Below are 6,324 nucleotides of genomic sequence, written 5' to 3'. Positions count from 1 at the left end.
GAAGCGTAATTTCAAGTGAAAAGAACCCACAACAGTAAATTGTAAATACACCTGTAGATAAATCTCACCTCACAGCAGCTGTGTTGGTGAAACACCAGCAGCAGCTGTGTTGTTCTGTCAGAAACCAGAATTCTGTCTAAAGAGAGCCATAACTGCAATTTCATAACTGCTCTCCAGGACGTAAAAACTGCTAATCTAGAGTCATCAGGGCTTAAAAGTTGGGCAATTTTGACTCCAAAGAACAGTTAAAAAGAGTTTTCCCACACACAGTACACTTTGATTTTCATGACAACACGTTTGTGTCAGTGCAACAACCCGAATGACTGGTTTTCTGGTTCGACTGTTATCAAGCAGAGGATTGGCTTTTTTTTGGAACAACTCTCCCATAGATTTATATTCTTATATTATTTATACATCTCTGATGCGGCCTATGAGTGGTTGTATGGACGACTGAGACTGAACTCAATGTCAGGATCCTTCTGCTTTAATTGTTTTAATCACCTGAAGGATTCTTCACCGTAATCCTAAGAGCTTCAGCAGGAGTCAGCTGGACGACTCTTGTTGGTACTTGAAGATGTTTCATCTCTCATCCAAGAGGCTTCTTCAGTTCCACTTGGATGAGAGGTGAAACGTCTTGAAGAGGCAAAAAGAAAAAACATACCTTCTGCTGAAACTCTTGAGATTACTGCAACCTGGATGACAGAGAATCTACACCACTGGGATTTTTTTCTCTCTGTGGAAAAAACAGACATTATCTGTCAGGTTAAGCATGATTTTACACTTATGCATAGATTTCATTTGAACATTTTTGAAGGAAACACCTCAAGTAGGTGTCTAGGAGTCCTCTTTGAAGGAGATTTGGAGCCTCTAACACTTGCTGTATTTCATTCTGGTGAACTTTTATACACCACTTTGTGCTTTTTCTGCTTCAGTTTATGGTGGAAATGACTTTTTTTTTCTTCTATTCAAGCAATAGAATATAACACATTAGGGCTCTCAGGTATTCTTTTATTGCCTTCAAATATTTATTCTCCTCTGGATCGACTTTTCTTATTTAATATCATCCCTGCTGAGTCACCAGCTACACAGGCATGAGTTACTCTTCTGTCCTCTTTTGTGTGTTTTGTTTGGAAAAGTAACCTCTTCAAATGAAGACTTGGCATCTTTTCACATCAATAGTAAATAAATTCATTTAAAAGCCACTGGATTTTAATACCTCACATGTGTTTTGGCACAATTCTGCTGCTCTGATGCCTCTGGATCTTGAACAACTTGATTTGTTGGAGAAAAATTCAGATTATGAGCAGAATAGCATCTGCACTTTTACCACTATTATCAAAACCACATACTCATGTCATCCCCTCCTCTTTATTGTCACATTTTATTGGCATCATGAAATAGTGCCACTTCTAAATCCAAAAGAAATTGTTTAAATTCAAATCGATACCAAACAATGAAAAAAAAAGAAGAATATCCTGGACATAGCATTTATAAAACACTGTGTTTTATGAATAAAGAAACTTACTCGTGATTAATAGGAACCATTGGCTACCTTTTAACTGCTATAAATACACTGCATTATAGTTAAATGTATCCGTATATTAATAGTTGTATTGTTTATGCCCCTTGTGACACATTCTTTTTGAACAAGATGCTTTTAATTCATAAAAACCTCACAACACTGGACTCATTTACATAGTCATTTGCTCCATTGTTTGGGGAGTTTAATGGATAAACCATAGAAAAGATGAATATATTTAAAGTGTGTTTATGTTTTCCACATGAATACACATTTGTTTGTGTAAAAGGCTCCTTGACATTTTCATGAACTTTCATTTTCTGCCAGCTCTTGAGTATTTACCGTAGCGCTGTACCACTCAGTTTAAATATACCTTTTAATATACGAGGTCACTCACTGGAAATCAAATATAAAATCTAGTTCTTTGTTGTATGTCTTCAGTAATCAAATGGGAAAAAAATAAAAACAACTCACCGGGCCAAATCCTTTATTTTGTATGTTTTTCCTTTTATTTTGGTCTCCTTTTGATTCAGTTATCTGCTTTTGTGTGTTTATAGTAGGTCCCCCCCCGACACATTTATTGCATGAAGTCGGTGTAAATGTAAATCAAGCAATTTACTCTAACAAATGAATACAAAAAAAAAAGAAAAAAAAATGAAATATGCTGCTTTTCTACAGATCTTTTTCCAGCATTTTTCAAATACATCACTGTCACTCATCTATTGAGCTGTTTTCATTCCCATGCTGTTTTTTTTCTGCTGTGAATATTTGAGCTGGTTAGATCTGCTCATCATTTCACCACTTCTGATTTTCTCCTCGTAACAGCAAAAACATCCAAGAGGAAAAATAAAATTCTAAACGAGACCCACTGAGCTCAGTGTAACATCAATGTGAGATTTGAACAATTTTCTCATTCCTCTCAATTTCAGCTCCTGAACAACAGCTTTCCTCTCGTCTGAGCCAATCTCCATTTAAGATCTTAAGATGTTCTCTTTTTTTTGTGCCGCTGCGCTGATCTTTATTTGCCTGAAATAATCTGCTCTTGAGCTAACAGTAAGATCCAAAAGAAAATTGGATTTGTTTAAAAAAAAAAAGAAAAAAAACGAGCCTGGACACCATCAGAAATTTATCCCAGTGAGTGAATTCAAGGCTCAGCTCTGTGTATTATAATGATCTGTTATCAAAGCTGCCTCACTTCGAAGATCTAAAACTTAAGCTTCTCCGTAATTTGTCACGAATACATTTCAAATGCTTTTTTAAACAAGAGCAAATGCCCTTCAAGGCCTGCAGGTGGCGCTAGAGGGGAGGTCATGGGGTCGGCGAAGTTGCCAGATCTCATTCCAGCATTGATGTTGTCACAAAGCTGAAGAAATAGATTTAGAGATAAGACACTTTGGACCAATCAGCTGACAGACGAGCCTCCACAAAATGGAAAATGAAGACAACAAAAACAAAATGTAGTCATTTTTTTCCCCACTATTAACATTTTCCAGTAATAAACACAAACATCAGTTTGATTCTAATTGGCAGATTTTTAAAAAATGTCATCAATGTTTAGTCTAATACTTGGTCCATACACTGATACCTGTTCGACTGTTTTCGATTACCAAAACAAATTCCAGGTATTTTGCCATAGGATTCTCTTTTTCCTGTTTTCTTTTTGCCCTTGTTGTCTCATTTCAACCCCTGTGCATCCAAGTCTTGCACAAGCCCACAAAAGAAAAGCTAAAAACAGTAAAATTCTACATTGTGTTGCCGATCCCAAAGTTGCAAGGCCGAATAAATCAATTCAAAATGATGCACAACATGTGAGGATGCTTTCCAAAAAACACACAGCCTTCAATTTGAATCCAAAAAGAGAGTGAGTTCATTCCTGACAGAGAAAGTGGGACTCAAGTGCACAAACGTAAATCAAGTATCGCAGGAGAAGAAGGTGGATCTCCATAAAAAGCTTCACAGTTTCAACATCATATAAATTGAACAATTAGCAGAATAAAGCTGATTTTGTTAGTAAATTAGGAATAAGATGAAAATAAAAGGGCAAAACTACTGGGTTTGTCTTTTCACGTATAATAAAGCAACTATATCTGTTATAAAGATGTTATTTCCTGTTTGGTCTTTGACACCTGACCAAGGTCCATGACTGAAATGTGCTGGCAGTGTGCTGCCATTCAACCCTTTCATTTTTGAGCCCATCAAGGATCACAAACGCTCCACTCTTTAAGTACAGAGCCGTGAAGTCTGAGCAGAGACTCTGGATAATCATCAGTCAGCCCCTGATGAAGATCCAGCCTTGATAATCACTGTTTCTGTTCATGCAAATCTCTTCCTAACAGGCACTTTGCACAGCCAAGAACCTGCAGACAGCATGAGCAGCACATCATAGCCGTGCATCTATCAAGTTTGTGTTCACTCAAGTGTGCATATCAAGGCTCTGCACAGCGCTGGCGGGATGGTTTGATTGATTGATTTTTTATTTTTTATTTTTTGGTTTCTGGGTAAGAAAAGAGATTTCCCAAAGGACTGTGAGTCAGTCAGTTTTTTTTCTGTCTTTCTGAAAAAAATTCTTTTTTCTCTTTTACAGTATGTGTCTTATAACAGCGTGAGCCCATTGTTATAATATATGTGCATGCATGCAAGCAGCAATGTGATTAAAAAAAACACATGAAAGCATATCTTTAGTGTGCAGAGTGTGTCAAAAAATAGCATTTTATATTGAGAACCGGCCTACATGCTGGCAAAGAATTAAATGAGACTTTTCAGATGATTTATTTCATATCCAAAAGGTGAAATACACAGATCAGCCACAGCATTAAAACCACTGACAGGTGAAGCGAGTGACAGTGATCATCTTTCATCATTACAACACATTGTTCTGATGAGAGACACTGTGTCCTGGCAGTCATGTGGATGTTTCTTTGACAGGTACCATCTATCTAAACATTTCTGCAGACCCAGCACACTGTTCATGGCGCTCTCACACAGCAGTGGCCTCCTCCAGCAGGACTCCACACCCCACTACAACAAAAACACTGCTCAGGAACAGCTTCTGAATATGATGTAGAGTGCAAGGCCTCCCAACTCCCATCCATCCATCCATTATCTATACACTGCTTAATCCACACTAGGGTCACGGGGGGCTGGAGCCTATCCCAGCCGACTTAGGGTGAAGGCAGGGGACACCCTGGACAGGTCACCAGTCTATCACAGGGCTACACTTAGAGACAGACAACCAAGCACACTCACATTCACACCTACAGACAATTTAGAATCACCAGTTAACCTCAACGTGTTTTTGGACTGTGTGAGAGGAAGCTGGAGAACCTGGAGAGAACCCACGCTGTACGGGGAGATCCCGGGTGTCCTCACCGGGATGCGAACCGGTGACCTTGTTGCTGCCAAGCAGCAGTGCTTACCACGAGCCACCTTGCAGCTCCCTCCCAACTCCCCACATCGCAATCAAGTATTCATGGGACAAGTCTGATCCATGGAGATCTCACCCTGCAGCCTACAAGGATGTACCGCTCATGCCTTGATGCCAGACACCACAGGAAACCCCTCCATGACCCGTTTGGTTGTTTCGGTGGGACAAGGAGGTCCTACATACTGACAGGGTGCTCCTAATCTATTCTTTAATACTTATATTTTCTCATGTGCTACACGAAAAAGTTCAGATTTAGTTTGATATTTAGAGAAATGCCGTAAGTTTAAATAAAACAGTGCACCAAACATCAAGAGTTGCATAGCTCAGGATTTGACACTGGACGGAACAGAGAAGTGTACACTAGCACCTCAGTATGCAACATGCATGTATACACACAGACGCTGATGCAGAGTGATGTTTGCTGGAGTTTACGTGTGTGTGTGTGTGTGTGTATGTGAGAGATGATTCACTCAGGTCTGGAGCCTAAAGTTATTATTGGAAAGAGAGATGCATGAAGAACATCTTATGTTCATTCTAAGGTGCTGAGGATGCATCACTCTGCTCATGACCTTCCTCTTTTTGCACCAGACCCTGTTGTGGAATTCTTGAAGAGGTTGATGCAGGATGAAGAACTGAGTGACACACCGGAGACTCAGATGACTTAGGTTGAAATAAGGTCTACTGAATTCAGGAGACGTGACACCAACAGAGCAGCAGTTCACGCATGCAATGCCAGCATCAATTCTGAAGATTCCTCTCACACCTTTGGTCCTTTACCCTCCTTCAGTGGGAGCCACATATGGGTGAGAGGAAAACAAAGACAGTCCGGCGCCTTGTTGCAATTTGGCCTTGAGAGGTACTGGGAGTGCTTGCCTGTCCTCCTACAGTAGATGTACATGAGGTCAAGAATCTATAGAAGATTTGTAGATTGGTACACATCTGTTACAAATACTACTTTTACATTAGGGGTTCGATCAGATGAGCGAAGGGGAAAGTTCAGTTCCCTCTCTAGACACTTAACTCCAGGAGAGGAAAATATTTTTTCCATCACAGGCCCAGTTCCCAAACATTATCACCCATGGATTTGATTATTGAGCAGAATGCCAGTTTCAGTTGTTTATTTTGCTATTAGTTTTGTGGTTAACTCGACTGTGGTGGTAGATCAAGTTGTCACGAGCTTGGCGGTTCGAGCCCCAGCGCCTCCACATGCTGAAACATCTTTGCAAGACACTCAACCTGAAATTACTCCCAGTGGCAGGTGAGCACTTTGTATTTCGGCCCTGCTGTCATTGTGAATGGGTGAAGGACTTGACCATTTACTGTGGGTTTAATGTTTTGCTTTTCTCTTCCCTGTTTTTCTTCTGTGGTTCTGTCTGTACTG

The sequence above is a fragment of the Stegastes partitus genome, unplaced genomic scaffold (genome assembly GCF_000690725.1).
Source record: "Stegastes partitus isolate 25-593 unplaced genomic scaffold, Stegastes_partitus-1.0.2 Scaffold96, whole genome shotgun sequence".
NCBI classification, from domain to species: Eukaryota; Metazoa; Chordata; class Actinopteri; family Pomacentridae; genus Stegastes; species Stegastes partitus.
The sequence above is the reverse complement of the archived record's forward strand: the minus strand, read 5'-3'. Positions refer to the sequence as shown.